The 26,732-nt window shown below is 31.6% G+C and overlaps 1 protein-coding gene and 1 long non-coding RNA gene across 2 annotated transcripts in view; one reads left to right on the top strand and one right to left on the bottom strand.

The window, feature by feature from the left end:
• LOC126880039 (uncharacterized) lies at positions 1-25,438 on the top strand. The gene is made up of 2 exons (XR_007696386.1): positions 1-292; positions 25,191-25,438. It is a non-coding gene; the product is annotated as an uncharacterized LOC126880039 (long non-coding RNA).
• The window catches only part of LOC114346330 (homeobox protein abdominal-B-like), a 638,798-nt gene that overhangs the window by 416,809 nt on the left and 195,257 nt on the right, over positions 1-26,732 (bottom strand). The gene's annotated exons all lie outside the window — the stretch shown is intronic.

Here is a 26,732-nt window from a genome sequence, read left to right on the forward strand (position 1 = left end):
ACTATAAAAAATCATAAACTAAAATATTTAAAAGAGTTGTACCTCATAAGCCAGGAGCATAGTACTGACAATAGAAAGCTAATCGAGGAGCTAAAAGAAGATATCGTAAAATGTGGCAACCCATCGATGCAACAGCTACGGGACACAACTTTGATAATAAATTCGAAATCAATATTACCAGGCAGGGAAGACTGGAAGGAAGGTGAAGGTACCCATACAAGCGGAAGCTACCTGGTACACTGATGGCTCAAAAATATCTGAGTGTGTGTAGGAGTTGGTATAATGAAACAAAGTAAGAAATACATTTCTCGGTAAGCCTATCTAAGGAAATAACGGCAATCTATCTAGCCAGACAGTGCTTAAGCACTCAATTCTATACAGGTCAATTCTTAGCTGGTATGAGATTGTGTGGGTGCTTTATATAAACCAGGAGAACTTAACAAGGTTACGATACCCTGGGTACCGTGACACAAAGGTTATAAGAGCAATTGATTAGCAGATGAAATGGACAAACAAGGCACATTAATGCAATATTCATTGAACCGTAATTCACTAGATCATTGTCATTGCGAAAGTCTGTATTATCTAATGTTCTATTGAGACCTCCTTCAACTCTAGCAAGATATTCTCCTCACAAGTACCTAACCCGTGACCTGTTTTATTGGATTCTTCTTCTTGTTCTGCTGTCTCCTTTAGTGGAAGTTAGCGATTACACTGGCAAATCTGCCTCTGTCCAAGGCAGCTCTAAACAAAAATGTTGAATAAAGGCCGGTCCAATCTAACATTTTTAAGCCATGAAATCTGGCGCCCTACCTGGACCCCGTTTTTTGTTTCAATATTTCTCTGGATAATCCGTTGCGTGAAGCGGTACTTTTTGTTTCTCATTATATGTCCTAGATTGCTAACTTTTCCAACTTTGATGACCTTTAGCAGCTCCCTAACTTTACCTATTCTTCTCAGGACATTTTCGTTGCTGGTGTGGGTTGTCCAAGATATTTTTAAGATCCTTCTATAGAGCCAGAACTCAAAGGCTTCTAGCTTGATCGTCAGCATTATGTTGAGCGTCCAGGCCTCCGTTCCATAAAATGGTATTGATATAGCAATGATAGAAATGCAGAAAACGACATATAAGCATGATATTAATGCTACTGTTAAAAAATAAGCTTTTCATTTTGATAGAGCCTTGTCGGGCTACCTCTATTCTCGCTATTACTTCTTGTTTATAATCAAGTTTATTGTTCAATATTTTTTGATCAATGTTATATTGGTTGTTATATGTATATTTTGTGGTAATACAGGGTGTTAGTAAATAAGTATGAAAAACTTTAAGGATTAATTCTACATGAAAAAATAATGACAGTTTTCTCTATAAACGTATGTCCGCAAATGCTTCGTTTCCAAGATACAGGGTGTTGAATTTTTTTTTTTCAAACTGCGAATTTTTTTATTGCTTTAAGAGGTAGTTATTGCGCATTTTTTGGCAAACAAATAACAATTTTATATTCATCATTGGCGCGCCTACGGGTAATGGTTTGAATTCTTTTAAAGAAAAAAATAGTATTGTATTAAAGAAAAGAGAGACGTTCTCACAAACAATTTATTTTACAACTGACGACCGGTTTCGCTGTCTACAATATTCACAGTATCTTCAGGTCACGGTAAAAGTAAAATTAAATGCTACAAATAACAAAAAACCAGGATTAGTTAAGTGGTCTGGTTGAAATCAAAGGGTAATGATCAAGCCAATATTAAAGTATATATATTTATGCATACATATAAATACTAACATGTACGTAAATATGGTTTACAACCCTCACACTCACATACATGCACGTATTCAAATGTAGTGGCAACAAAAGTATGTTAAGTATAAGTATAAAATATACACTTACTTTCCGGTATAAGGGAAGAATATAGTAGTATTCAATATCATACTTTTTCTCTATATTATGCTAAAGGGAGAGACGGTAGAGGGACAGATTTGAATGTAATGCATTAACAAAACCAAAATAATTGGCAGGATCTTGAGGGGATTAGTAAGAAAACACGACATTAAACCGTGAAACCAAAAAAATTGTTAGTTATATATAAAGTGATGTTATTTTTATATTTTTAATTAATAGTGTATATTTTAATTTAGTTGGGATTATTAGATGTTGTTCTGAATGTTCAAGAACTAATAGATGTAAGATTGGTTGTGCAATTTTCCTAAACCAGAATTGGTCAGTTGTGTATTAGTTGTGGTGTGATTGTGAAAATATTTTAATTTGTTTTGTTGGAGATATTGAAATTAAATTGAACAATAGTAATTAGGTAAAATTTGCTAAAATTTTTTAATATTAAAAGTGTCAAACAATAAAATCATTAATAAATAATTCAGAATTAAAGTCAAGTGTAAAGGTAACTGTACATGAAATTAAATTTATAGTAATATAAAGTTATGATTATTTGTGCAGCAATGAGACTTTATGCGATATTACTTACTAAAAAAGTTAGAAAAAGGTGGAAAAAGGCAAATATGAAAAAATCATTCATTTATGTTAACATAATATGTTGAATGTAATAAATAGTTGAGTAGATTGAAAGTTAACCTCAAAAGATCTTTGAAAAAGTTACCTGGTTGAGCTGAATTAAATGGTTTCTTTGTAAAGTTAAAAAAGTTTTGAAATTTTTTTTTTGTTTTAAAGTCGATAAATAACACATAACATATTCTCGAACGCACACAAAGGAGATGGACATAACATAACATCAAAAATTCCCAAACTCCTGTTATGTCCATCTCCTTTGTGTGCGTTCGAGAATATGTTATGTGTTATTTATCGACTTTAAAACAAAAAAAAAATTTCAAAACTTTTTTAACTTTACAAAGAAACCATATAATTCAGCTCAACCAGGTAACTTTTTCAAAGATCTTTTGAGATTAACTTTCAATCTACTCAACTATTTATTACATTCAACAGATGTTAACATAAATGAATGATTTTTTCATATTTGTCTTTTTCTACCTTTTTCAAACTTTTTTAGTAAGTAATATCGCATAAAATCTCATTGCTGCACAAATAATTATAACTTTATATTACTATAAATTTAATTTCATGTACAGTTAGTTACCTTTACACTTGACTTTAATTCTGAATTATTTATTAATGATTTTATTGTTTGACACTTTTAATATTAAAAAATTTTAGCAAATTTCACCTAATTACTATTGTTCAATTTAATTTCAATATCTCCAACAAAACAAATTAAAATATTTTCACAATCACACCACAACTAATACACAACTGACCAATTCTGGTTTAGGAAAATTGCACAACCAATCTTACATCTATTAGTTCTTGAACATTCAGAACAACATCTAATAATCCCAACTAAATTAAAATATACACTATTAATTAAAAATATAAAAATAACATCACTTTATATATAACTAACAATTTTTTTGGTTTCACGGTTTAATGTCGTGTTTCCTTACTAATCCCCTCAAGATCCTGCCAATTATTTTGGTTTTGTTAATGCATTACATTCAAATCTGTCCCTCTACCGTCTCTCCCTTTAGCATAATATAGAGAAAAAGTATGATATTGAATACTACTATATTCTTCCCTTATACCAGAAAGTAAGTGTATATTTTATACTTATACTTAACATACTTTTGTTGCCACTACATTTGAATACGTGCATGTATGTGAGTGTGAGGGTTGTAAACCATAATTACGTACATGTTAGTATTTATATGTATGCATAAATATATATACTTTAATATTGGCTTGATCATTACCCTTTGATTTCAACCAGACCACTTAACTAACTCTGGTTTTTTGTTATTTGTAGCATTTAATTTTACTTTTACCGTGACCTGAAGATGCTGTGAATATTGTAGACAGCGAAACCGGTCGTCAGTCGTAAAATAAATTGTTTGGGAGAACGTCTCTCTTTTCTTTACTACAATAGTATGGACTCACACATGCAACCCATTCATTTTTTTTTAAATAGTACTTCACTGAGATATTTCAAATTAAAAATTATTTTTGTATTTCACGTTTAATTCATGATAAAGAACCTTTCTTGTCTTTTTTTCATATGATGCACCGTTTTTATGGAAAAAAATAAAACATCTTCGCGCGGATTTTTCATTTCGTAATACCTTATCAAGAACTCTCCAATATAATAATGCCAAACTAGAACAATAACGGAAAATATTTCTAAAAAGATTTTAACTATATGCAAGGCTACAACAAATGTTCAAAATTACCTCCTTTAAACGTGAGAGAGTAATTTTATATTCACCATTAGCGCGCGTACGGGTAATGGCCCGAATTTTTTAAAGAAAAAATAGTACGCCACTGAAGTATGTCAAATTAAAAATCATTTTTGAATTCCTCGTTCAATTTAGGACAAAAAATTTTTTGTTTTTTTTTTCATATGAGGCGCCGTTTTTATGCAAAAAAATAAATATCTTAACGTTTACAAAGTACATATTTCAAATAAGTTTCTATAATATGGAATCTACCACGAATAATTTGTAAGCGTTAAATGTTTTATATTTTTGTATAAAAACGGCGCCGCATATGAAAAAAAATACAAACATGATTTTTTGTCGTAAATTGAACGAGGAATTAAAAAATGATTTTTAATTTGACGTTTCTCAGTGGCGTACTATTTTTTTCTTTAAAAAATTCAGACAATTAACTGTACGGGCACCAATGGTGAATATAAAATTATTCTGTCACCTTTAAAGGAGGTAATTTTGAACATTTCTTGTAGCTTTGCACCTAGTTAAAATCTTTTTAGTAATATTGTCTGTAATTGTTCTAGTGTGGTATTATTATATTGGAGAGTTCTTGATAATGTATTAAGATATGAAAAATACGCTCGAAGATGTTTTATTTTTTCGCATAGAAACGGTGCACCATAGGAAAAAATACAAGAAAGGTTCTTTTTCATAAATTAAACATGGAATACAAAAATAGCTTTTAATTTGAAATATCACAGTGGCGTACCATTTTTTTCTTTAAAAAAATTCAGACCATTACCCGTAGGCGCACCAATGATAAATATAAAATTGTTATTTGTTTGCAAAAAAATTTGCAATAAACCTACCTCTTGAAACCCACCAAATATAATTTTTATATCTCAACCGGTCTTAGAGCAATAAAAAAATTGGCAGTTTGAAATAAAAATTTCAACACTCTGTATCTCGGAAACGGAGTATTTGCAGACATACGTTCATAGAGCAAACTGCCATTATTTTTTTATGTAGAATTATCCCTTAAAGTTTTTCATACTTATTTGCTAACACCCTGTATAATGTTTTTTCAACCACAGATTACTAGGTGCCTTAAGATCGACGCCAAAATTTTATTTTCAAGGAAGATATTAGGTACCTAAAAAGATCATATAGGTACCTAAAAAGATCAGATTGTGAGAATTTTCGCAGAATTTTTTCAGATCTAAAGCTTCCTTTTAATTTTCTCAGGACGATTTCTGGAGTGGAAATCGAAACGTTAAACGATAGTTTCATTTAAGAAATGTAATTTACATTACATCAACAATTGTGGCTCAATCTCATAAACAAAATACTATAGGTATCAAGTTTATTATTGAAACAGCGCCAAGACATTTTTTGTATTGGTCTATACTTCGTCTAATTTACTTACCGTTGCACGTCATCCGCGTCATAGCCTGTGACGTCACATGATACCAACACGAAATATTTAGGCGGTAGGTGTGTTCCTTTTTAGAATCATTTTGCCTAGTACACTGGAATTACAGCCACTAGACATTTTATTACATACACGTAGAAATAATATTTGAAGATTTCTATTAATGTTAACGTAAAGAAATACACAACATGTTTCATTTAATTTGTATAAATGGATTATAAAGCGTTTTTATGAAGCACGTTTGCTCGGAACACACTGTAACTGTAATCGAACGAAGGTGACATTTTAGAATAAATTGGTAACATTTATTTAACAGTTGCGGTGATGACACTTCATATTTGTTTATATTCTTTACTATAAGTATTGGTTTTATTATATTTACTTTTTTTATTATTTACTTTAACGTAATATTATAACTTAATTCTTGTTCTCTATTTCTAAAGTTTTTATTTATTTACATTGAATATTAATTTGTTTTGTTGTATAATCCACGTTTACAATAATTATGTGATCTATTTGATTTAAAATGGATTCAGGATTTTTTTATACTTTGGCAACTATGTCAACTTAGATCTCTAGGGTAGATAATGACGTGCAACGGTAAGTAAATTAGACGGACTGTACGTGTTCAAGCTGTTGGTGGTTCAAATATATTGGAAGGGCTATATTTTTGTTCGTTGATATTTTCATAACTTTGGTTTTCACATTATTGATCTTCATCCCCATTTTTTCACAATTCTCAGTGACCCTATTTAACAGTATCTGCAGACTATGGTCCGAATCAGTCATTAAAATAGTGTCATCTGCATCATCATCATCATCATTCAACCCGAATATATCCACTGCTGGATATAGGTCTCCCTCAGTCTTCTCCATGCATTTTTTTCATCTGCATAACGGATGTTATTTACTCTTGGCCCGTTTATTCTAATAACCTCTCAAGATTCGATCAAGCGTTCGCAAATATTACCTCCGAGTACACATTAAACAGCATCAGTGATAGCATATAACCCTGTCTTCACCTCCTTTTATTTCAATAGGTCTTGACTTGACGTGTTACCGTTGGTTTTTATGATTGCTGTCAGATTCCAATTAGCTTCTTTAATGTGAAAATCTCTCTTGTTAATAAAACAGACAAAAACATTTGCTTGTTGATCTTTGCATCTTTGTGCCAGAGTTAGAACACAGAATATTGCTTCTCGTGTCACCGTGACTTTCTTGACGCCAAATTGTTCTTGACTGGCCACCTCGTCGCTTTATTGTATAAAACTTGCAATTAGAAAATGTAATTTGAGTGCAGTTGAATACGGCCCTGAACAATTACATGATAAAGCAAGCGATTTTGATCGTGCAGTCATGCATGGAACATAAAAACAACTTTTTATATTTATACTCCTGTTTATACTCAATAATTAACAGGTAACATATACTTATTTGCAACAATGTTGTGTGACATGCTAATTCCCCCACTAGGTATTATTTTAACAAGATAAAATTGCGAATAAATTGGTGAAGATTGATGAGCATAAAATATAATAGGCTCATATTTCATCCGCAAGCGCGGTAATTTATTTGTGATATGTAAATGTTACTAAATATTCGTGATTATAATTAGTGAACTATGCCTTTCATACTACATTATTGTTATTTTTATTGCCGCTGACCTTCAGGAATGATGTGAATAATTCAAGAAAGCGCTCTGGCTTCCACATGATTTTCTCCTAATTATTATTTTAAAAAACTTGAGGGACGCAGAAAAACATGCAGGATTTAGAGCCGAAACATCCACAATAATCAAAAACTAACAGTTAAGATTGATGCCAAAATATGGGAGAATAATTACGAAGAGTTATTTAAGACTAGTGTTGCCCAAATGCAAGACCAAGACGAGACTTAGAGAGTCTTGGTCTTGGTCTTGCACCAACACACGTGGTCTTGGTCTTGGTCTTGGTATTGCACTCCCGGTCTTGGTCTTGGTCTTGCAGCAAGAGTCTTGCAAGTCTCGCAGTTACCCACTAGCATATTGCTATTTATTAAGCGTTACTTTAGATTTTAGAAAAACGTAACAGTATAGATACATTTTCAGCTTGACTTAACATACAGGGTGGGCAGATAAACTTCCTATTAGAAATATCTCGAGAACTAAAGACAACAGAATCATGAAAATTGGAATAAAGGGGTTTTGAAGAGCAGGGGCGTCATTTAAAAGGGCGACCCTGAAAATGACTGAAATTTACAAAAAATACATCAGTTTTCATTATTACATCATATATAATATATTTTATATATAATGCTTACCCCCCCCCCCAATCAATTCAAATGACTACCCTGTTGAAGAGTGATCTATTTAATGAAAATATTTTTATCTATTTCCTACTTGCAGTTATACTGGAAGTTGCTTATATCTTCGTTTTTTAAATGGGATAAACCTGTATATTTTTACATTTCTGAATTCACTTCCATGTCTTCTTTCTAAAAATATGAGGTTTTGTAATGTTATATAGGGTAGTTTAAAAGATAATTACGTTTTCTTATTAATTTCATAGCAACTTTCACACCCTGTAGAATTGTAGTTATTTGACATCAAAAATTTTACTTATGTTCAAATGATTTTTAATATAGTCTATTATTGTTAAAAGTTATTAGTATGGCTAAATATTAAATTTGGTATACAGGGTTGGTCGAAATTCGGAATAAGTATTTTTTGAGTCTTCTTAAAATGGAACACCCTGTATTTTAGTCTTGTAATGAAATGATATTTTGTGGTACTTTTTTATTTCTTAAGCATTCCCTATACCTAACTGCCATAATTTTTGCTTAATTGCTAATCGCATTAACAATCTTAACTACGTACACCGAGAGAAAAAAATTCTTGACATAAAGAAACTTTATTAATATTTCAGAAAGATCGACTTGTCATATTGCCTAAGAAATATATCTTTGTATGTAAGATATAATTTTCTAAAATATTTCAAATAAATTTTAATATACCCTCAGAAATACATATATCTTAAACATGATTGAACTATCACTTTCTTGCAAACTGCGAACCCATTTGTCAGAAAGAAATTATACTTGTCATAAGAATATATTTTCTTGGCATTACAAAACTCTTCTTTCTGAGCAATAATATTTCTTAGTAAGGAATATTATTATCTTACCGTTATTAATTAATGTATTTAATGTTAAGAAATATATTTCGCAGATATAATTGTATATTTAGAATTAAGTTACAATTCTTAAAAATAAAGTGATATTACATACGGCGAAATAAATCATTCTGTTAAGGTAAAATTATTCTTTATTAGATAATAAAAACAGGATATAAAACGTTAGATATTAATACATACAAATAATTTCTCCACTGGCTTCTATACAATAATAAAAGAATGGAGAGGCAAATCCAACTTCCTTAATTTTTCCTTCTTTTTGTTAATAGCACTTTGTATATCAGAGATTAAATCACAAATAATGAATAATGGTTACAGCGCAATTCTTTTGTGGAAGAAAATCTCTTTGCAAGTAATATTTCGGCATTAATGATAAAGTTTTTATTTAATAACCACAGTTACTGCAGAAGGTATTTCTAAAGAATTATTTCTTGTGGTTTAAAATATTTATTTGATTGCAAGAAAATTTCTTGTTCACAAATATAAATATGGATTAACTTAACATATATACTGAAAAATATTTGTAGTTTCCAATTTAAGAAAAAAAAACTTTAGGATAAGAAAATTAAAATGTAACCATATATATTTTCGTTTCCCTTGTGACGTATTTGTTTCTCCAGATTGTGTTGTTGAGACATCCTGCTGGTTTGTTCGCCATGTTCACTTGTTTTTGTACTTCTTCTTCCACTTTTCCGTAGTTTGACAGTTTTATTACCAAGTATTCCGTTTCCATCACCTGTTCTATTATTTTATTATTTACGACCAATTTACATCGTCTCGGTTCCGATGATATTGCTTGTATTGTTCGTAATGCGCATAAGTCCAAGTTTACAAATTTTTGTTATAGTCTCTAAGACGTATAGTCTCTAGACATAGTCTCTAAGCATATACCCGAACTACTACATTCCCTAAAACGACACTCAATCCTAACTGCAAGACGCAAGAACAAGACCAAGACTGCAAGACCAAGACCGATTTTGGGCAACACTAGTAAAGAAAGCATTTACGAATGCACATAAGAAATATATCTGGATGATAAAAACGAAATTGAAAATCGGTCGTATGAGGATTTTCTAATCCTCATACCTAATTTTCTAAATCCCAAACAAGCTAATAAAAACTAAGCGGAGAAGAACTGCAAAGGAAAGTATATGACATGGGGACTTAAACCGGACACGATGTATTGGATATATAACATGATAGTAAAGCCCACAATAACGTATGCAGCATTGGCATGGTGACCAAAGGTGCGGCAGAGAAATGCTATAGAGAAGTCAAGCAAGATACAAAGGCAAAGGCTTGTCTGTCTCAGCTTAACAGGTGTAATGAGAGGCACACCAACTGCAGCGATGGAAGCCTTACTAGACCATCTTCCCTTACACATCATAGTGAAGGGCGAGGGAAGGATGGGGTTACATAGACTGCAGGGAAATCAAAGCAAAATTGCAGTGGGCAAAGGACACAGCAGCATCAAAGATATATGCGGGGATCCGATATGAGAGATGATAACAGACCATTCTATCCCCAAGTATAAAATGGAAATACCTTTCCAGGTGGAATTACACTCCAGAGAGGTATGGGAAGATCCTGGCAGACATCTGAAGTATGAGGGCCACACCTGGTCCTGGTATATAGATGGGTCCAAGACAGAAGATCGGTTCGGGATCAGGAGTAGGTATATAGTGAGGATAGGAACTATAACGGTTCCATCCCACTAGGAGACAGTTCAGACAGAGGTATATGCAATCCTGCACTGTGCACGGATAAACAGATTGAGGACTTATACTAATAAGAGAATCAAAATCTGTTCAGACAGCCAAGCCGCCTTGATGGCTTTAAAGAACCCAAGGATAATCTTAAGGCTTGTATGGAAATGCCGCGAATAACTTGACACCCTGGTGGAACATAATGAGGTAAAACTCATTTGGATGCCTGTACATCAAGGGATCGCTGGTAATGAGAAAGCTGACAAACTTGCTAGACGAGGATCAGCAACAATATACTTCGGTCCAGAACCGGCACTGAGAGTCTGGGAGTGCCCAAAAGCAAAATCAGAGACCGATTAAGGGGCTAGATACGAAGACAGCACAAAGAATACTTGGAAGAAATTTCCATGCAAAAGCATGCGAAAACAAAAGAGCCTCAAAATGCAAACTGTATCAAAGTTACTCTTTTGTGGCGCGTTTTACTTCAAATTTAGCAAATATTATGGAAAAAATGTTTCAAAATAAAACTAGAATTTTATTTTCCATCAAAATGAAAATGCATTTTCGCGCCACGTAATACTCATATCAGCTCTTTTGTAGCTGGAATATTGTATGCGCCATTCATTTTTACGGGGTTTAGCGGTTTTTTATTCTTGTTTAAAACTTACTGCGTATAAAAAAATATAAAAAAAAATTTTTAGGAAACGCTTTTCTCTAGTTACGAGTGACTAAAATTAAAAATATAAAAAAATCAACTAAAAAGCAAAAAATAAAAAAATTCAAACACATTCGTTAAAGAAAAGCGTGGGGCGAAAACCGTTTATTCGATGAAGATGCGCCCCACGCTTTTCTTTAACGAATGTGTTTGAATTTTTTTTATTTTTTGCTTTTTAGTTGATTTTTTTATATTTTTAATTTTACTCACTCGTAACTAAAGAAAAGCGTTTCCTAAAAATTTTTTTTTATATTTTTTTATTTTTTACTTTTTAGTCTTACAGTTTTCAAACATTAAAATATATCATCATGTTTATTAAAATATATGTATAAAACATAACATGATTAACAAACATGAAAATTAGTCGGAATCGGCAAAAAAATTTAATCTGTATTGTTTATTTATGAAGCATAATGTAAACAATTAACGTAAAAAGGGAAACTATGTATAGTTCATATAACTAGCTACAATCTCTAAAACTTTCAAGTTTCTTCATTGTAAAAAACAAGGGAATTTAAGCATTATTCATTAAAATCGTGTTGTTTTATTTAAACAATTAATAAACATAAAAAAATTTTATTGACTATTCGTGTATTGTTCCTGCGAATGCATATGTCTGCAAATTTTCATTCATTTTCATTGAAGAAAAGGCAGTCAAATTAACGTCTAAATATTTGAAACAAACGATTGAACCAAAGAAAAGTGTTTAATAATAAATTACATACATTCTTCTTTTTTGTCAAATAATTTAATAAAAAAATTATTTCTGGACACCCTGTACAAATAATTATATAGATTTTTATATTACTGAATAAAGAATTGAATGACCTTTCAAATGAGCTATCGCGTGTCCCCTATTCTCATTTAAAAAAATCATCGATTACGTCATCGCGCCCAGATGGATGAAGTATGACATATATGTCAAAATATCGTAATCTAAAAATAAAAATCGACCTCTTTCAGAATTTTTCCTTAAAGTCGCCTTTTTACGAAATAACGAATTTATTCCTTTCATTTGCATCGTACTGTATAAACAAATATATGAGTGTTCAAAATTTAAAACTTTATTGTTTATTTATGACGCATAACGTAAACAATTAACGTAAAAAGTTAAATCATGTATAGGTTATATCATTAGCTACAATCCGTAAAAGTTTCAAGTTTCTACATTGTAAAAAACAAGTGAATTTAGGCCTTTTTCCATTAAAATCGTTTTTTTTTATTTAAACAATTAAAAAACATAAACAAAAATTTTTTGTTGTCTATTCGTGTATTGTCACCGCGAATGCATATGTCTGCAAATTTTCATTCATTTGCATGGAAGAAAAGGTAGTCAAATTAAGATCCAAAGATTTGACGCAATCTATTGAACTAAATAAAAGCGTTTAATAAATACAAATAGCTACTGAATATTTTAAGGCATTATAAAGAAAATGCTGGTAGATGTGAAAAGTGTAGAATTTTATTTTGTTTGATTTTTGCTGTTTTGCTTTTTTGTTCATAGGAAAAACGTTGTTTAGTGTTGCAATTTCAGTTAATTATGTTCAATGTTATTGTAGATGTTAAATTTTCTTTAATTTTTAAATATTTCCAGATTAATTGGGGATTTATCCTATCCATTTTAACCGACAATAAAACACTCCGGGTGTTTTGCGCTGTTTCCGGGAGTACATTTAGATTGCTGCAGTAGTTGTCTCAGAAAATCAATAAATTGTGAGTTATCTCGAAAAAGTCTGTCTTCCTCAATAATATAAACAAAAAAGTAATAAAAATTAATTACCGTTTGTACAGCTTAATCATCTGTACAATATTTCAAGACACCTGTTTTTGCAATACGTCCTGTATATTATGCTAAAGATATCCCACATTTAATTTTTATGTTGTCATAAAAGTGTCATGTTCAGGCAGCAACGTCCGTAAATATTTAAGATTTCTTTGGTTAAACAAGCGAAGTAATTTGTATGATTGTGAAAAATATTTGATTATTTGTAGAATTGTTATTAAATTTTAATGTTCTTAAAATGCATAAATATTATTTTCATATGCGAAGGATGATGAGTGTAAAGACTTCGGCAATTATAATATACAGAGCTCGGCTAAGGTATGGAGCAAATTGATTATTTTGTAAACAATAATTTACTTTATACAAAAATCGTAAAGTCGGCCACTCACTGTACGGCGTCGTCGTTCAATTTTGTCGAATTCGACTAATTGGCAAAGACTTTGATCGTGTGTGACCGTGCATCCAATGACATCGTACAATTTGACCACAGAGAGACTGACCTGTCTGCTACAGTACTGCAGAATTGATATCATTGGCTATCTTGTCGAACGACATAGCAGTACCGTGAGTGGCGGGCTTTAAACAGGTCGATTTTTAATTTTGAATGCCATTTTTTATCCTATCGCCGTATGCAATCCAAATTTAGTAAACAAATTATGTTTTCTGGTGAGGCTACATTTTTCCTAAATGATTCAGTCAATCATCATGATCATCATTTGGTTCTACAACTCTATGTGAGTCTTGGCCGCGTTTACTATTTCCTTCCATTGTTGTCGGTCCTGAGCAGCTATTTCCCATTACTGTACTCCCATTTTGTGTAGATCATTCGCTACTGCCTCCTTCCATCCCTTTCTTGGGTGACCAACTGACCTTTTACCATCGGGCCTTTCCCAGAATGTGGCGTTCAGAAGTCTTTCGTCACTCAATGTTAGCACGTGGCCCTCCCATCTTATTCGGTTTGCTTAATGTAGCGTACTATGTTTTTATCTCCATATACTGTCTGGAGTTCATCACTGTGTCTTCTTCTCCAATCTCCTGTTGTCTCTTCTCTGCAAGGCTCATAGATAGTCCACAGTATCTTTTTTTCAAGTACCAGTAATTTTGTCCTTTCCCGCTGGTTCAGAGTCCATGTCTCGCTTCCATACGTTATTGTGGGACGAATTATTGTCTTATATACTCTTATTTTTGCTAGTCTTGAGAGTATTTTGGATTTAAGTACGGTCAATAATGAGTAATATGCCTTGTTACCTGCAATGCTCCTGGCTGCCACGTCCTTTTCATATTTATTTTCAGATGTTATGATCGCTCTCAGGTACTTGAATTCTTTGACGACTTCAAAGTTGTATTCATTAATTGTTACGTTTTGTTTAACTAACCCATGGTCTTGGGTTCTTCTTAACCACCATGTACTTGGTCTTGTCCTGGTTGACCTTAAGACCAACTTCCTTGGCTCCGTTCTCGAATAGGGTGAAAACTTCTTTTGCATCTCTGGTGGATTGTGCAATTGTGTCCACGTCATCCGAAAAGGCCAATAGTATTTTTGATCCTTGGACGGCACATCCGTTTGTCAGTTGTGGCTGAACTTTCCTTACTGCATGTTCCAGTCCGAAGTTAAACAGCAGGGGGCGAGAGGATCTCCTTGTCTAAGCCCGGTGTCAATGAGTCAAATGGTCAAATGAGCCAAAGGATAATCCTCAATTCCTCAGTGAACGTCATACTCAACATCATCAGCAACTCAAAGTCTGAGCGAGAACAATTAATGACGCAATTATTGGTCCTCATTTTTTTAAAGAAAACCTTACAGGGTAATGTTACCTGCAATTTCTGCGAACTGATTAAATAATGATAGTACCTATCTGAATATAACAAGATGGTGAATCTGTAACAAAAATAAGAAAACTTCTGTTGGAGTGAAAGTAAAAAGCCAGTGTAACAAAAAGAAGAAAACTTCTGTTGGAGTGAAAGTAAAAAGCAAGATATACTCCAACAGAAGTAAGGAAAAAAGTAAATAAATAACTAATGGGACATAGATGTAGAGAGATGGGCTGTAAAGAAGGGGTGAAGTGGCTTCTACGTTGAGAAGCTGCAATAGGAAAAAATAAAAAAAAATACTACTTTGCAGTTGTACTGAAGAAAGGGGGATTAGAAGGGATAGAAGTAAAGTGGGAAGAGACAGAGGCAAACTGAATAGAGTTGGCTAGCTATAGATGCAAGAGAGCAACTTGACACTCAAGGATGGATACGGCTCGTTTGCATGCCTGTCGAAGAACAGTAGCTCTATATAGATAGTAATGATGACTAAAAGATGAAATAATAAAATAAGAATAATGTACTGAAAATGAATGGAGATGAATAATGACTAAAAACGAACAAAATAAATAAAACTAACTAATCATGGGCGCCATGAAAATGATCTTCGATCATTTTCCCAGGTATCTTACACTGCTTTCCAATATTAAATATATTAAACCTGTAATAATGAACATAAAGGAATAATAAAATAATTGATATACAAAATAAATACATATTTATTAAAAATAACTACTAGATTTTTGACAATCTCTGAGTTACACAAAGTGTATATCATGTGACTCTAAAATGACATAAGTTATACAAAAAGTCATCTCTAAGATAACAACAATAATGTTATCTGTTACAAAATTACAGGTATTAGTACCTCTTACTTACATATAGGGTACAAAATTACATAAGTCTTCTACCAAATGGTTATAGTACGCCTGCTACGTACAACTGAATTGAAACCGACAAAGATGAAAATAATACAAATAAATAGGCCCAAGCCTCACTAAGGGAAAATACAATAATGAATAAATAAAGTTAAATATACAATTGACTAAAGTAGAAATTAAGTTGAGATAAATACCGACGATGACCTAAATTAACCGAACAAATGGAATAAAGCGAATAACAGTAAAATATTTGGGAAACAAGCTAGTAATATTAAAAAATAAATTTACCCGAATTACATAAACCAATATCAAAGCAATAATAAAGCATTAAAAACCTAATTTTCTCTAGGCTTATTCCTGTGCACAAGAAGTTACCGTAGATACAAAGTTTGGGAACCAAATAACCTAATATACAAATATGTCATATTTAAAAAAAAAACAGAGGTAAACTAAATCTGGAAAAAAAATTAATTAACATAGCGCATTAAACCGAGAGTCTGAAATGTAAAAAAAAACCAATAGTTACTAAAACACACTAATTGTTTCCAAACGAATCCCAATGATTCCTAAAAGGGTTGCGGTTGCATCCTAGAAAATGATGCACCAGGATGGTGCGACCCATGACTCCTGTAGGCCCAGGTGCCAAGACGAAAACTGAGCTGGAACGCTCCCATAGCTTGTTCCCAAAAAGACGTATTCCCATGATGACTTGACTGTGGCTGTAGTGGTTTCCCTAGGTGGTCAAATAAGGTCTACGACTTCATGGTAGGGTTTCTCCTAAATGGCTAAAAACATTCCCAGTTTTATTTCCCATTTTAAACATTAGCAAAAAGTAAAGGGAAGAAGAAATAATTGAGGAAACTTTTTAGAAGCATTAACATAGAAAAACCGATCATTAAGATGGAACAAAAACTAATCTCAGGTAACCTTGAACTATTTTGAGTGTGAATACATGGACAAATGACATTGAAATGATTTATTTGAGGAAATATCTGTAAGAATATATTGAATTTATAAAATATTGGATGTTGAATAATTTAAAACCTACAGAGAAATGGTAATTATTTCTAATATTAATTGAGAATTGCATATGTTTGGTTATGTCTAACCAAAAAATATATTAATATATAATTTTCCTTGAATGAATATTCAATAATCGAAATAATCTACATAAAATCCAAATAATGAGTTGACTAAGAAATTTAACAATGAACCTAATATCTCAAAGGTTCCATCACAAAAACCAAGACTATACATAAAAATTTACTATGAAAAAGTAGATCTCACCGAATGATTCCTATTTATACTCCAACAGGAGTTGTCACCCACATGTCTCCTCACTCCAGACAATCCCTGGTGGTAACTTTTTACTTTACGTTAAATTTCTTATGTGATAAAATAAGTTGGAGGAAATCATCCGCCATTCTATATGGTATATCTATTCGACACCACAGCTCACAGTCAAGTCAAGAACGAGAGGCGTTTCTCCGCCAAGGTAAACGTCAAATTCTCTCAGAACCCGAATAATTCTCGATAGGTGAAGTACGTTCCATCACCGAGGTATGACGTCACCTCAGTGGTCCTATACGAGAATTTAAATGAGAGACCGAGGGAAAATAATAATAATAATTATTAAAGAGCTACTTTCGTAACGTGACCGTTACAAATCCTTGTATAATGCACGTAATGTTCGCGTTTTTTTAATCAGTGATTTCCTGGTAGGTGGATTAGTAGATGAGGACCAATAGGGTAGCCTTCAAGATCTCCAGATCTTACACTTCCAGAGTTTTCTATGGGGTTATTTAAAGTTAAAGGTTTATGTAGAATGTAGATAAAACTCAAAATCTACAATAGTTGTAAGACCGAATTATAGAAGAATGTAATATAATTATTCCGGATAGTTATTAGTAATGTTCAGAAAGAATGTGTTTTTCGATTGACTTATTGTCAAGACACCGTTGGATGGTATTCGGTGCATTTTATTTAGTCGAAAAGTCTTATGTAATTAAAAGTACTTAATATGTAATAATTAATTTAACATTGCAAGTCGTTTATTGTAAAAATTATTCTCTGTATAAATTATATTACTTTTTACTTTATCTATATAAGCATCAGTAGATACGATACTGCTGAATACATTATTAAAAAGATTGCTATTTCAAATAAGATATTACAAGACCTACCTACATTTCAATTTAGAAAAATTAACGATTATGTAACCTTGTCAAAACTGGTGACGTCATCATTTTCGTACAATATTAAAAAAATCGGCATTTAAAATTAAAAATCGACCTGTTTCAGGAATTTTTGTCTAAAATAGTTTGTTTTGTAATTTAGCCCCGGTCTGCATATTCTGTTAACAAATAGGTATTTAACATTATTTTCGTTTGGAGTAGTTTATGTTACTTATTAATTTGTACCACATTTAAATTAATGATTAGGTACTAGGTCTAGGTACCTCTATATAGTGCTATTCAGATGAAACTATCCACCTTAATAACTTTTGAACCATTTTTAGAAAAAACGCAAAAACAGGTCAAATAGTACTTGAAAGGCTTTAAGCTTAATATACATTATGCCATATTTAAGCTTGCCAGGAAAGGAGCCCCCGGTCTCCTCCCGTATCATTCCTTAATTTTTTTAAATTACTTCCACCTTTTTTGTTGATATTTGGATTCTGCTCTTTGTACTGATTTCAAAAATGTATAACACTTGATGTGTGATAAATATAATATCTAGAATGAACATTTCACTACCAAAATTTTTAACAATAATTATTCAAAATTTTAACAATAATTATTCAAAACTTCAAAAGTTATTTTGACTAATTATTGTTAAAACTTTTGGTAGTGAAATGTTCATTCATAAATGTTTGTATGCAATAAAATTGTTAAAAAATAGTATATTGTACAACAAGAGAGAAAAAAAGACATATTTCTCACGAGCGCAGAAGTTTGTTGGCACGAGCCGAGGCACGAGGCGAGTGCCGCAAATCAAGCGAGAGAGAAATATGTCATTTTCTCTCGTGTTGTACACTGTACTTTTTCTAAGGATGCATTTTTGTCAAAAGTTCAAACTTCAAAATTAAATAATTTAGGTGTTTTTAGGTATATTATATGCCTAAATTGAAATAAAATACATATATACATATAGGTATTTAATATTCTTAATATTTATATACTTTGTTTATTTAAAATTATAATTCACAGTTGAACAGTCTTAAAAGGTAATTTTTGATATGTTTTGACAAGTTTGAACACATTTTGTTTGACAAAAATAATTGTGTTTGTATTGTGCATTACCGTGGAAATGGCGATCATATGTATGTAAACTGGCGGTGAACCCGTGAGAAAAAATATTTCTCACTGCAATGGCCGACTTTTCTCACTGCCTGAGAAATTGTTCATTTTGAATGTATGTAAGTAGTGAGATAAGTTGCACATTGTATAGCATCCATAGAAAAATTATTTTTTTCAATCCAATTTTCTTGCTTTTGTGTTTATTTTTCTCATAAACTAATCACTTTAAGCATCAAGTGTTATACATTTTTGAAATCAGTACAAAGAGGAGAATCCAAATATAAAATAAAAAAGTGGAAAGAAAATGAAGGAATGATACGGGGGGTGAGAGGGCGCCTTTCACGGCAAGCTTAAATATGGCATAATGTCTCCCCCTTCAAGTATTCTTTGACGCATTTTTGCGTTTTTTCTAAAAATCAGTGGTTCAAAAGTTATTTATGCCAATGGCCAGGCATTAAGCTAAATAAAAAAAAGTTATGTAAGGTGGATAGTTTTATCTGAAAAGCACTGTATAAGTAGGTACATCATTTTTGAATGGTGTCGATGGTGTGTAAATAATTGTCATTTTTGTGGCTGTAATAATTAACTAAATAGACCTCCCAACTGAATAGTTTCTTCTCTACTTATTTCAATTTGAAGTTAGTAATAATAATTTACTTTTAACAATTTACTTTCACTTTCCCAAAAGAACACTTTCATTATCAACATCAGGAATATCACTTCTCTCTGTACCACTTATTGGTGTAAGTATTTCTCCAATATTAAATTTTTTTATTTTAGAGCTTTTATTTTATTTTTCACCATTTTATGCTTCCTCTTCCTATATACTTACTCGTACATTTATTTTTTATACAGTGAGCACGTAAAGGTTGGAATAAATTCATTTTCTCGAGAATGGACGATTTTGGAAAAAAATCCCGAAACAGGTCAATTTTTATTTTTAAATTACGACTTTTTGGCATTAAATCATACTAGTGACGTCACCCATTTGAGAGTGTGATGACGGCATTGATGATTTTTTTTTAAGTTATACTTCTTTACGCGCGATATGAGGGTGAATTTTTATATGTTAAAACCTACGATCCCGGCGCATGCGCATTATAACTTTGTTCTGATTGGATGTTCAAATGACATGTCAAAAATTATCCAATATGGCAGCTGTAGCGCAGCTGTGGTTTGGACGGTTGACGGTTTGGTTATGTATGGTTGTTGCGTTTTAAAATTTGTGGGAAGAGAAACAACAAAGGTTAGTTAATAGTTATACTGCCTTTTTAAATAGTTTTCATATTATATTTTTGAAGTTATATTTCAAAATGTTTTAATTTATGTATGTATCAGTCCAGAAAAGGTGTGGAAAGAATATATTAGTGTTTTTAAATATATTTTTCTACAAACCTGTTAAAAATGCAATTTTTAGGACTCCATAGGAGCGTTAAAAATGCTACTTTAAGGCACTAGTGTTTTAAAATTTTTAAGGCACTGCAGTTAAAAGTGAATTGTCAAATTTTGAAACGTCAAAATATTTATATTTCATTTATTAACATTAATATTAATAATACAACTTGCGCATTTTGAAAAAGGTGGTTTAAAAGGTTTTTTATTATAATTTTGTGTCTTTGGATTTGTCTTCCTTGGGCGTAAAATAATAAAACATCTATTTTTATATTTCACTTGTCACCGTGATGTATAATAGGGTGGAACGAAAGGATAGGAAAAAAATTTTTTTCTTTCATAGAACTTTCTAATAGCACTCAAAAGTTGCTTTATCATGTCTACAATAAAACTACAAAATATTTTTGTTCTATGTTTACATCTTGAGGCGCCGCAAGAGCTATGAAAAGATAGGTTTTTAACAAAAAAATACAGAAAATTTCAAATATTTTATATATTTAACCTGGTGAAGTAGCTAACATTTCTTAGTCAAATATTATTTCTAATAACAGTTAACATTGCTATCATTGCTATATGTACACATTGCTATAAGATTTGTGTAGTTATAATATTCATCTTGATATTTTAATACAATGGTTTTTTGTCTCAAACTTGGGCATGACCTTTTGGGATGCAATCTTTGCTCTAACAAAGCCATTTTTGCTTCAAGACCACAGACACTAAGAGATGACTCAGTCACGAGTTTTATGACTCTTTTCACTGCCTTTGTGTGACAGGGAAAACACGGAAAATCCACACTGCACCTGACAACTAGGGTCTCTTGCTTCACTTACTTATATACATTTTTAAGTTCTCGTCAGTTATATGTTTTGTCATAGGAGACTCAGTAATTTCTTCTTCCGTTCAGTTAATTATATCTATATCAGTGTAGTCATTGGCATTAAAGTTAAGCTTCGGGACAACAAACTTCCTTACACCATTTATGAGTCCCGATCTTGCCTTCAAAAGTCGCCACAGACCTAGCTCCCTTATGTGTTGTTTTCTCTTGTCACATTACATGGAGAGAAGCACATTTTCTTGGTGGAAATAACCATTCCTTTGATTAATTACTGGATAAATTATTTGGCGATGTTCCTCACAAAGATAACGTGAAAATTTGATGAGTCTATATAGATGTTTTGATCCATTTACATAAAATGGTTTCAGCTTGATATGAAACCAGACTGGGGCATACACCTTCATCACATACATAGTTACAGTTTTCAAATTATTTGAAAGATTCTCTGTTGCAACATATAACAGAAGAAGGCGATTAGCCAACGTAAGCCATCGTGAATGAGCTAATTTCCCATGGGTTTTTAAAGAAAGATCAGAAGGACATACACCACGGGAGATTGATTTGCATATTTCAAGTAAATATTTTTGATCTGTGCTTAGATCATCCTTAATCTCTAGAATAGGGAGGTTGTTTTGTATGGGAACGAAATTAACCACATGAAGCTGGTTAAAGATTTCAAGTTCTTTGCCTAAAAGCCCTCCAAATTCATTAGGGCCTTTAGTTTTTCCATCCAATGTGCAAAACAAATAATGCAAAGGCAATTATTAATTGGTATAGAACAAACAAATCAGCCACTTCAGCGGCTTATTTAGGTTTTTTTTTTCTATAAAAGCAATTACACCATTGTTAATACCGGTGTTAGTGACAGTTCCATCAAATCAGACAGCTGTTATATTGGAAATGTTCAAAGGATTGTCCTCTTGAAAATGCTCCATTATCTTTTATAGCTTCACCTGTTCCAGAAGAAGAAATTATATACCCTAGCAAAATTGATCTAGTTTCCTCTACTATTGAAATGTGCTCTTCTACTATAGTCAGAATATTAAATTGTAATATTTCTTTAAATGTGGAATTCAAGTTCAAACTTTGCCAGTTTTAGTAAAAATAAACATTAGATTGTTGTAAGTTAAAACTAAAATTATCTTGAAAGAGTAGTTTTAGAGTGTGTATTTATCGTTTAAAATAAGAATTAAGACATTACAATTGCTATTTTTTATCAAACCAAAATCATCAAAATTCGCAAAATTTAACCAAAACTTCTAACTTTTAACCCTTTTGCGGCACCTCTAAAAATATTTTGTTTGGAAAAATATTTTATTTGTGGCTTAACAATGGCTATAGGCAACTTTGTATCACTATTACACATTGAAATTATAAAATCATTTTTTTCGTTCCACCCTAATGTATAATTATGTATATCTGAAAGGTAACTAGCATGCGGCTTGATGGCCTTGTTGGTAGAGCATTGGACCAGAGATAAAAAAATCGCGAGATTGCGGGTTCAAATCCCGGACGATTCATATTTTTTTCTTTTTTTTTTTAAATTTGGCATTGTTAAGTTAAGTAGGTATACGTATTTCGTTGAAATTATATTATAATAGAAGTATAACTTCTTACGTGCGTACAAAGTACACACACATTCTTTTTTTTTTAAATAAGAATAGGGGTCGTATGATAGCTCGTTTGAAAGGTAATTCAATTCTCTATTCAGTAGTATAAAAATTATTTATAGGTACATGGTGTCGAAAAAAAATTTTTTTGAATTAAATTTATTGACATAAAAAGAAGAATATGTGTAATTTATTTAATACAAAATACATTTTACTGCTCTCAGAAAACAGAAAAAAATGTTTGTTTGAAAAAAATTATTGATTTTCGCTTAAATTAAATGCTCAAATTGTCAAGGGGCAGGTGGGTGGCTGCTTTAATATTGAATTTGCAAAAACAATATTTTTTATTTGTCAAAAAATAAACATTTTTTCCTGTTTTCTGATAGCAGTAAATTGTATTTTGAATTAAATAAATTACATACATTCTTCTTTTTGTCAATAAATTTAATACAAAAAAAATTTTGGACACCCTGTACAAATAACTATGTTAATGTTTATATTACTGAATAGAGAATTGAATTACCTTTCAAATGAGCTGTGATACGACTCCTACTCTCATTTAAAAAAATCATCGATGACGTCATCACGCCCAAATGGGTGTCGTCACTAGTATGATACCTACAGTCCATCTAATTTACTTACCGTTGCACGTCATTATCTACGTTACAGATCTAAGTTGACATTGTTGCCCAATTACAAAAAATTCTTGAATTCATTTTAAATCAAATACATCACACATTTTTTGCGGAAGTGGATTATACAGCAAAACAAATTAATATTCAATGTAAATAAATAAATCTTTAGAAATAGAAAACAAGAATTAATTTATAATCTTACGTTAAAGTACATAATAAAAACAGTAAATATAATGAAACAAATACTTATAGTAAAGAATATAAACAAATATGAAGTGTCATCACCGCAACTGTCAAATAAATGTTACCAATTTATGCCAAAATATCACCTGCGTTCGATTCTAGTTACAGTGTATTCCGAACAAAAGTGCTTCATAAAAACGCTTTATAATCCATTTATACAAATTAAATAAAACATATTATTGTGTATTTCCTTAAGTTGACATTAATAGAAATCTTTAAATATTATTTCTACGCGTATATAATAAAATATGTCTATTGGCTGTAATGCCAGTGTACTCGACAAAGTGATTCTAAAAAAGAACACACCTACCGCCTAAATATTTCGTGTTGGTATCATGTGACGTCACGGGCTATGACGCGGATGACGTGCAACGGTAAGTAAATTAGATGAAGTATATATATGAGAAAAAGTCGTAATTTAACAATAAAAGCTCACTGTCAAACTAACGTCAGAACGTGTATGTATCGATCTGTAAATTGGTACCGAAATTTGTAATTATTACTGTAAATACTAGTTATCAAAATTATTTTTCGCTCAAATAGTGACTAATAACAATTGTGTTACGTGTTAATCATCAAGAACAAGCTGTAACTTCGGTCAGTAAGAGATGTTTTACTTAATAATCTTCCAACTTAAACACATTCAGTGTCAAACTGTCAATAGTTTTTCACTGTTGCTATCCCGTCCCAACGGACGCCAACGGTTAGGCAACCAGTATTGCAGTGATGTATCCAAGGTTATCACTTATTTCCAGACATACAAAGCGTTAATATAATCAAATTCAAGTTACTTTTGACTACATGAGTAACAATTTAAATCAATGTTCCCCCACTGTTAGCAACACCATGTCTGGATCCAATTATTCCAGTAATCTTACTAGTTCATATGCAACTGCTACTATTACTAAACAACGTCCGAAGTATCCCAAGAAGACCGAAGCAATTTTATAATTAGTTGTACGTCTCTATAGTATCCAATGATTGTAGGTATATAAAAATTTTTTTTCTTCATAATTTTTACCTAATGTTATTTAAGATTTAGAAATTAACTGTTAGTAATATTTAGTTTTAAGTCCTTATTGTAATTAATTATTGTATAACCAATTGCTGAGACACATAAATTTAAATAAAAAAAATAAAAATCGACCCGTTTCGGGATTTTTTTTCAAAATTGTCCATTCTCGAGAAAATGAATTTATTCCAACCTTTACGTGCTCACTGTACATATATTTACTTTATATGTTTTTAAGTTTATGTTAGTAACTTCAATAATTTTTTATTTTTTTATACGTTTAAACCACCCTCGAGTTTGTTGGTAGATACCAACTTTTAGTATTAAGATCGTTGTTTAGTTTGAAATTTTAATTTCATAATTGATTTCATTTGCCAGCCTTGAGAATAGAACGTTTATGGTTTTCTACAGTATGTTTTCTTTGTTTTTAGTTCCACCAAAAATCAAGAATGCATTTTCATCGCTAGTGGATTATACTGGGAAAAATACTATAAGTCCTTACTACAAGACTTTGTGCATCCATAATCACCACTAGAGGATTTCCAAACTTCCTTTGGACCTGAGTGGGTAACAAATTAGTAACCGCAGATTACTAAACTATTCCAAAGTATTCTAACTCTTAACGATATTAAAGTTGTTAAACATTTCTTGTATTTTGTTAAATATATTTTTTGAATTATACATTTTTTCTTAATTTGGTATTTACTGTGTCTAGCTTTCTGGAGAAAATCAAATCTAACGTTGAGTAGGCTAGAATCAATAAAAACGCGGATTGTTGTTTACACATCCTATATTACGAAAAATATTAAATAATTCCTGATAATAAACAAATGTTGTGGCTGCGAAATATAAACAACTGGACTACTGGACAGGAATAAATAATACTGGCGAACTTTTGCATGCCCCAAAAAACAGACGTCTGACCAGTGGCAGTTCTAGCCCGGGGCAGGGGACCCCCCAGTTTTTACAGAAGTTTTGTACTATAATTTTCGTTATAAAGTCACATTATCTTGTTTATTCACCGGTTGTGTTCACTTGCCCCCCAGTTTTTTTGGTCTAGAACCGCCACGGCGTCTGACCTTAGATAATTCGCTAACGCACGATAGGTACACGGCACTATAAGACGAAGAAGAATAAATAAATAATTTTTAGAAAGAGACCTAAAAAAATAATATAAAAATTAAAGCAGAATTAATGTATTGAATATAAAATACGTCAATATAAAATGTAATCGTCAGAACGGAGGAAATTACTAATGCATTAGAAAAACTGAAAAACCGTAAATCTCCAAGAACGGACAAGATTTCAGACGAAATGCTGAAATAGGGTGAAAACACATTAACTTAACTGAACAACTGAGGATACTTGTACAAAAAATTCTTCCGGGAATGTTTCCGGGAAAAATTCTATCATCTTAATGTTTAAAAAGGGTGATAAAACGGTACCCAAAAACGACAGAGGAATAAAACTGCTTAGTACCTCTCTGAAATTGACCACAAAAGTCATAACCACCAAAATCACCAACGAAATAGATCTAACAGATGAACGAGGCTTTAGATCCGGACGATCCTGTAACGATGCAATTTTTGTAGTCAGGCAAGTCATGGAAAAATCACTAGAATACAACGTCCCGGCTTACTGTTGCTTCATAGATCTACAAAAGGCATTCGACCGTGTAGGGCTGAATGACGTAATTCACCTGTTATACAGGGTGTCCCGAAAAGATTGGTCATAAATTATACCACAGATTCTGGAGTCAAAAATATCTTGATTGAACCTAACTTACCTTAGTACAAATATGCACATAAAAAAAGTTATAGCCCTTTGAAATTACAAAATGAAAATAAATTTTTTTCAATATTTTAAAAACTATTAGATTTTTTATTGAAAATAGACGTGTGGCATTCTTATGGTATGAACGTCTTAACAAAAAATTATAGTTAAATTTGTGCATCCCAAAAAAATTTTATGGG

Source organism: Diabrotica virgifera, chromosome 2 (genome assembly GCF_917563875.1).
Source record: "Diabrotica virgifera virgifera chromosome 2, PGI_DIABVI_V3a".
In the NCBI taxonomy this organism is placed as follows: Eukaryota; Metazoa; Arthropoda; class Insecta; order Coleoptera; family Chrysomelidae; genus Diabrotica; species Diabrotica virgifera.